Raw genomic sequence first — 8,207 nt, 5'->3', positions numbered from 1 at the left:
TTTTTTAAGTAGAAGCCTGGATCGCTGCAACAAGTGATTAGATTGTTCTCCTGCGAACATCTCCTCATTACATCCCAGCTCAGGCTCTGAGGCACCTTTTGGGATGGCTGCAAATTATATAAAAGCCCAGCCTGAGTCACAGCAATTAATCTCCACATCAGCAGCACCACTCAGTTCTTTTCCTGCCTCTTCTGCACGTGGTTTTCTCATCAACCAGCTCAGCCTGTTCCCATAGAAACTGAGCAGCACATCACTACTGAGTCGTGGCTTCTGTTGGATTTGTTGTTGTTGTTGTTTGTGGGTTTTTTAACAGCTATCATCAGACCTTCATTCTACCTGTAAGAAAACCATGCTGATAGTTGGGATAGGGGATGGCCTCACCACCTGGTCCACAGCCAGAAAATGGGGCTCAGGTGGGAGTGCTCCCAAGCACAGCCCGCAGAGAGCTCGGTACACTGCAAAGGCTTTGCTGTGGATACTGGCATCTCGTGAATCCTTTCAGCTACAGCTGTGGTCTCCTTTGACCCACTGCCCACAAACGTTCGCTTCTCCTGTGGCTGGTGCGTGCTCCTCCATGGCAGCTCACGGCCAGCCCCGAGCAGCGCCGGGACAACAAACACCAGGTCCCCGTGTCCCCAGGCACCCCGCGGTCCTCGGGGGGCAGCAGCCCAGGGCAGCAGCTCTCCGGCACTTCTCATCCATGGGTTTTAAGGGCTCAGAGATAGCAGACAGCTACCACTCACCAAGCCCTTCATGCAGGGCAAAAACCGAGCTGAAGCTCCAGGTGTGAGTGCAGGTCGCAGGGGATGAGCTCTTGGGAGCGAATGTTTTTATCCCACCGCCACGCCGGGAAGCCCGGGCAGCCCCTGGGAAAGAGCTGCGGGAACCGGGGCTGGGCAGAGCTGCCGGGAGGAGCAGAGAGGAGAAGGGAAAGGCCGAGAGGCTGGGGACCGGCGGTGTGCTGCCTGCAGCCCCGTCCTTCCATCAAACACTGCTAATGTAAATATCTACTGGCAACTATTCCCATTCTATTAGTGACACGGCCCTGTGCAGGCTGTGCTTCTCAGGGAAATACTTTAAAAATCTGCTTGATATATTCAAGTCATCTCCAATGTATTCATTTAATTTGCCTTTTTTTTTTTTTTTTCCTCAGGAGTGAGACTCCAGCACATATGGCTCTGCTTATGCAACTAGTTGATTAGATTTTACATTTCCATGTGTAATTTATGGTAAATTGCCCACAGATTTATTAAAACACCCCATCCTTTAAACATATCCTAAATACTCTCTTCCGTGCCTTTTATATAGAACAAAAATAGGGTGATTCTATATTCTAAAAGGAAACCCGCTGATAAGAACATGTTGCATTTGTAGCAGTTTAAATGCGGAATATAGAAAATGTCTATCTTGCTGTGATTTTAAAATCCCACTAAAATGTATTTCAAGGAATCAATCAGTACTGGCTCAGTCTACAAGAATTGCTTTAATAAATCTAAATAGATGTGTCAGGCTCTAAGTGAATTGCACATTAAATAAAATCCGATTCTTCATCGAATGTATTGATTGTTATCATTAAGAGCATATTTGTTACACTTTCTGAGCAGGGGGCTGATAGAAATAGCAGCAGCAGACAGCACTGTGCAGCTCTTGGGCTGTAGCAGCTCTGTAAGCTCGACCCACAAGTCCCCGGTGAGCCCTGGCAATCCCTTAAAGCCTTCATCCTACACTGGGGTGTCACGGTTTGGGCTGGGATAGTTAATTTTCTTCACAGAGGCTTGTTTGATGCTGTGGTTTGGATTGTTGATGAAAGCAGTGGTGCTGACGCACCGATGTTTCGGACGTTGCAGGACAGCGCTCATCGGAGATGAGGGCCCTGCTCCTCCTGCTCCTCCTGCCCGCAGCGAGGGGCTGGGGGCACGCGGGCGGCTGGGAGGGGGCACAGCCAGGACAGGCAGCCCCGGATGGCCACAGGGACCCCACGGGGCGCCATGCTCTGCAATGCGGGCTGGGGCAGAGAAGGAGGAGGGGGTGACGGTTGGGTGCTTGGCATCCCCAGAAACCGTTCCGCGCGATGAGCCCTGCTGAGCACCCGCCTGCCGTGGGAAGCAGCGAATGGGTCCCTCGCAGCATCGCTTTACCCACAAACTGTCCTTGTCTCAGCCCCTGAGTTCTGCCCATTCACCTTTCCCGTTCTCTCCCCCATCCCACCCAAGGCAGGGTGCTGAGGGCTGCTGCCGCTGCACGGCCCGGCCCGGCAGCCAGCGCTGCGGGGGGTGCGGGCACGGCGAGTGCCGATGCTGCAGTACGGCACAGCGATGTGTACTTTTCTTCACACATTTCACTTTCATTTGCCCTTATGTTTTCCTTAACCCTGTTAAGCAGTTTGAGACAGATATTCCATAAATATATATTCTCCCCGAAAAGCTGTATTCCAAGTGTGGGTTTGATGTACGATGGGCTGTTCAAACATCTGATTTATAAGGCATATGAAGTTTCTGACTGGAAAAAAAATATGATGAATTTCTCAGGTGTCTCACTGATTTATTGACCATATGGCAATTTATAAGTCATGTCAGTAACTTCGTAAGTAACACAATTAATTCTGAAGTTATCCCCGAGTTATCCAAGTTCTGTGTCACTGACGGATACGTGACGGGTCTGAATTATAGGCCGACTCTGAACTATGACTGACTTTGAAATAAGTCACAAAGCTGAGTCATAAATCACGAGATGGATGGATCTGGTCGCACCAAGGAGTCTCAAGCACATCGTTCTGTCAGACACCCCAAGCTAACCGGCTGATTGCCGGGACATCCGCTTCGTATACTCCTTTGGAAAACCATGGGTTGATATACCTGGCTAACATGCAAATCACGGCCCGGCTTTGCACCCCGTGCTGATTTACAGCCTGTGTTTATCGGATCCGTGCCATGCCCTGGCTGCAGTCCCCAAGGCCCCTGCCCGCCGCCAGGCTGGGCGCACTGCTCGCTGCTGTGCTGCTCTCTGCTGTGCCGCCGAGGCCCCGCTGAGGATTTACGAGCTGCCGAGGTGGCATCCACATTATCTCATGGTTTGCAAATAAAAGCCAGGGGTCCAGATACAGGTTTCTGCTGCGGCTGTGGGGAAAGGAGCCAGGAGGCACCAGCAGCCCTTTGCACCAGCCCACGCTACCAGGAAAGGGCAAACGGGGAAAGAAGCAGCAGAGGGAGAGGGAATGCTTGATGGTGTGAAACGCTGCTGCTGGCAAGGGGACATTGGGAATGGTGCTAGCTTGCTCTGCTACTCCTAGCAGCAAGTGGCTCTCCCTCCTTCCATCCCTCCTGCTTGCCCTTTTGGAGTGGAAAGAGGTTTTTTTTTGGTCTTTTAGTTTGCCTGTTATTTACAGGAACTAATCTCAGGCAGCACCACGTTATAGCAACAAAATCCACCTCTAGAGTGGAGAGGTTGTTCTCAGGAAATCAGCCTGGAAATGCAAAAGCACCGAGCTTAAGACTTTCCTTCTGAATCAGTGCTTGCCCAAAACCAGCACGGGTGGCCAGCTGTGTCCCCAGCGCCACTGGCAGGTGGCACCCACAGCTGCCAGCAGCTGCCCCTCGCAGCCCTTCCCCTGCAAGCACTCGGTGGGAGCAGCAGCCCAGCCCAGGTGGCCCTGTCTCCAGTCTTAATGACAGCAATTAGCAGGCAGGGACAGCACAGCCGCCTTGCCCTGCTTACGCATGAGATGCTCACGGTTCTGCTGCTCGTTTGTACGCACGTGCACTTGCACGTGCACGCACACAATAAGTGTCTGTAGCCCTTTCCCTGCCGGTCAGCACCCGCAGGTGCCTCAGGCTCAGTCGCTCGCTCCCAGAGGTACTGGCCCTGTAGCAAGGCTGGCTGGCACTGGCAGATATCGGGGGCTATTAATTAAGATGTCATTTACAGGCCCACTGGGTGACCTTAATTAAACTGTAAAATGGCAAGCACTAATAAAAAAGATGATATCCCTGTGGGTGGCGAATCAAGTGCATTAACCTCCTGGCGAGGAAGCTTTCCTTCATCCGATGGGGAGGAGAGATCCAGCCTGCCACTGGGGCTGAGCCTGGTGGCGCTGGTGCCCGGGCTGGTGGCAGCGGTGTGCTGGTGGCTGCAGTGGGCGGCTCCGCTCCTCGCAGGGCTCCTTCCTTCAGTACCCACTGCCTGGTGCAGCTGCTGCGGCTTGGTGGCCTTGTGCTCCTCGTGCCTGAGGGGCTGATGCAAAAGACTCTGCTTTTGGTACCACGGCTTCCTTTCTGAGGTTGGGAAGGGAGGGAGGGGACCCGACCTTTCCCCCCCCAGCCAGGCAGGGCCCAGTGCCCAGAGCTTTCGCCTCCTCGGCGGGACGGGACGGGTAATGCCTGCAGACTTCACAGGGCAGGGGGACACCCCCGCCCTTCCCGCAGAACATCAGACACTTTCTTGAAGGAAGGGTTTCCTTTTTCCTTTCGCTCTTCTCTTTCTGCTCACACGGGGCGCAGCACAGACCGCGAGGAAGGCTGGCATGCTCCATCTATGTCTCCTGCTTGGGCTTTTTGCCTTGGCTCAACCCTGGTCTAAATTTGGCTCATGGATGGGTTGTACAAACAAGTACACAGTTCAAAGTACAGTTCAAAACCAAATGTTTGTGTGTTAAATACTGCATTTGCAAGGAGACTAGCTGGAGACCCTCAGAGCCCTGTTTGTCGTTATTTCCTAGGGCTATGGCAGAGCTCCACAAGTGCCCCAAAGCCTCACGTCCCCGTGCTGGGGGGGGGGAGCAGCTGGGGGCCATGGCACGCTCGTCCCCGCACGCAAGGGGAAGGCGATAACCAGCAGCAGTTTGGGTGTACAAGGAGCTTTTCTGTTTGTTTTTCTTGCTGTGCATAATTCACAGATGCTGTTACGCTAAGCACTCATTTCGTATTCCCAGGAGGTGAGGAAGATGTCATGGGAGATGTATTTACATTTGTAAGCTGCAATCAAAACTAATTAAAACCAACACAAATACTGATTAATAGAGGGGGAAACCTGACTTCAAGTCCCATGGCCCCACCCCAAATAACAGTGACTTACGCTGTCAGAGGAAGGTTTTCTTGTTCTCCTTTCACTCCTGACATCTGGTGGCACGGTGCCGAGCCCCAGGCCGTGGGAGGCAGCCCTGGCAGCAGCGTGCCTGGAAGCTGGGCAGGGGCGGCAATCCGACGGCACAGCTTGTCCTGCTGAAGAGCAGTTTTCTTTAAAAATGCACTGTTGGGACATTATGGTATCGGGTATGCTCCATGCCTGTTCTCATTTGGTACCGGGCCACTGGTTCCAGTCTGTTTCGTGAAAGCTGAATTTAGTCCAGCAAAGCAGTTAAAATATTCATTACGAGCCTTGCCACCTTTAAAACTCTCCTCTCCCTGTGTACTGTCAATAATTGCTCACTCCAGGCAGAGAGCTCTGGGATGGCAATTCTCCAGACAGGGTCTCAAATGAAAAAGGCGCTAACAAAAGTGAGTCAGGCTCACAGAAATAGCTCACATCAGAGCGCGCTTCCACACAGGCGTGCTGCTAGCAGCCGAGTGATTAGCACAAGCAGCAAGGAGCACATAGTTTGCTAAACACGTAAAATTGTGGATGGAGCGCTGAGTGAAACACGAGGGAAATGACTCTAAGTGGAACAGAAAGCCAGTTTGTTTAAACAGCAAGTTATTGATTACTGTGCAGCGATCGGCAGAGCCGCCGGGTGGGGTATGAGTGCCGGACCTTCCTGGGAGCCCAGGCGGCAGCTCCAGGAGTGGCAGCCGTGGCACCCACCTCCTGACACCCACCTCCTGGCACCCACCTCCTGGCACCCACCTCCTGGCACCCACCTCCTGGCACCCACCTCCTGGCACCCGGCCCTGTCCCAGCGGCGGTGCCCCTCAGCACCCTGCTGCCTGCCCAGCAGCTCGGGGTGGTGGGGCAGGGGCTGGCGGGGCTGGGGGCCAGCGGGGTTGGGGGCTGGTGGGGCTGGGGGCTGGCGCTCAGCACCCTCTGTGCCCGCAGCCTGTTCCTCTGCTGTGGCTCTCCTGGTGCACCCAGATGGCTGTCAGCACTAGCGGACACTTGACTGTGATGGACTTAAGACAAGTAATTAATTTCCACGAAGTGGCCTTTATTACACCGTCTCGTATAGCTTCTCCCTCTGCAATGAGCCTTTACTGGGACAGTGCTGGCAGTGACTATTTTCAAATCGCAGTTTTTTGTGGTAAATGCTGTTTTCCCCAGGCAGCCAGCAGGGGTTTTATTGTTTAAATAGTGTGAAATCCTTCTTTATGAGGCCACTTGCCTTCTGGTCTACAGGAATGGCCTATTACAGCATCTAATGTTCCCTGTTCTCCCAGATGCTATTTGTTGGAGACAGCCTGTCCAATCTGGGCCCTGCTGTCCTGCTCTTCCTTACTAACTGCTCAGGATTTAAAGATAAAATGACCCACACTGAGGGTGAGGGCTGCCGGGCACAGCATTCACAGGTGGTTAATCTTCCAATTTCCTGCAAAGGATTTTTACAGCATTTCTTTTTAGAAATTGCAGGTTTGCACTGCGTGTGCCTCCCGTGCTCTGCTGAGCGAGGTCCTTGGTTCAAAGGGAAGGTGGGGGAGCCAAAGCCCAACATCAGCCGGATGGCACAGCCGCGCGACAGCACCGCGCCTTTCGTGGGAGCAGCTTCAGCCTGCAGAGAGCCGGCTGTCCTGAGAGATCTTTGGGGACTGAACCGGTGTCCGCTGACCCAGTCTTTGGTCTGACACCGTGTGGCGATGGCACCAGCTCACTTGTCAATATGACTATAGAAAGCTGATATCCCAGCTTCAGCTCAACTAATTAACCCAAAGTTCCTTTCAAACAAAATATCACACCGCTTAATTATTTTTTGTTTAACCACTTGCAAATGCCATCAATTACTGGAACGTGACACCATTGCCTTTTGTAAGACACTGGAATCACACTCCACGTCACCCTCTAACAGGAGCCTTGTAAAACTGCGTTATTCAAATCACACATCAGTCACAAAAATTGAGGAGTAATTTGTCAAAGTCACAGCTGTGCTCAATAGCAGTCAGGAGATGACTAAGTAATTAATCAATAATGCATTCTCACCTTTTCATTTCTCTTGGTTTCTGTGACTTGCACAGTGGAAAGGCTGAAACGTAACAGCCTGCGCTGCCTGGTGGCTTTGGAGACAGCAGCTGGGGGTGGGAGGCGCTGACGCAGCCCGGCGTGCACCGGGGTCCCCGTGCTCCCAACCCACCGGATTGCGGATGGCAATACCGCTGCCTGCCCGGCCGCACCTTCCCCGAACACCCCTCGCTGTCACGGGCAGGTATCAGGAGGGGGCGAGCAGGATGGGTGCAGCTCCTTGTCCTGCCGCCTGCGCCACACGCGAGGTGTGCGGGGCAGAGCCGGCACAGAAACCCTCGAGCCTCGCAGCTCGCGGCGCCTTCACCCGCTTGGCAGCCATCGGGTGCAGTTTGCAGCCACGCTGCCCCCGGCTCCCCGCACCCAGAGGGGCCCGGCTTGGCCGCTGGCACCCCCCCGCTCCCCCAGGGCTCCGGCTTGTGCAGCTCCCGCATCCCGGGCCCGCCGGGGCTGTAAATATCCTCAATGACCTCAATTGCTCAGAAGCCTCTTTCAGGCCAGATGGCACCAACTAAAGCCTGGCACATGCTGGGCGTTGTGTGCAAGCACAGGCACCGCCAACAGCATCTGGGACAGTGCTGCCGAGAGCTCGTGCTGCTGGCCCACGTGCCTGGCAGACCCTGCCCAAACCCTCTGGATGCACTACGGAGCTAGATGCGAGCTCAAATTTCATGGGTCAGACCGATGCTTTTAACCTCAGTGCTCACCCTGTAATCTAAGTTATCAGAGATATTGTTAATTTAGTCTAATTTCTTCTTTATGTTCTTGAAATAACAGTCTCTAATGCAATGCAAGAATAACCCATCAGTGTAGTGAAACATTTCCCTGCAAGACTGAGCTGCTCCTTCTTGGATGACCTAAAAGTGATAATTTGATTAATAAAATGGTCAGATTTGCAGTACCGAGGGGCTTTTCAACTCAAAATCAATCACTTTACATCTATTACTCAATGCTGAATTCACTGAATGCATTGTTGAACTCACTGAAATCTGTGTTAGTGATATTAAGTAATTAGTAAGATTAATGCTCTTGCAGAGCTATAACCTGGG

This window comes from Anser cygnoides, chromosome 25 (assembly GCF_040182565.1).
Source record: "Anser cygnoides isolate HZ-2024a breed goose chromosome 25, Taihu_goose_T2T_genome, whole genome shotgun sequence".
Taxonomy (NCBI): domain Eukaryota; kingdom Metazoa; phylum Chordata; class Aves; order Anseriformes; family Anatidae; genus Anser; species Anser cygnoides.
This window is presented reverse-complemented; position numbering follows the sequence as displayed.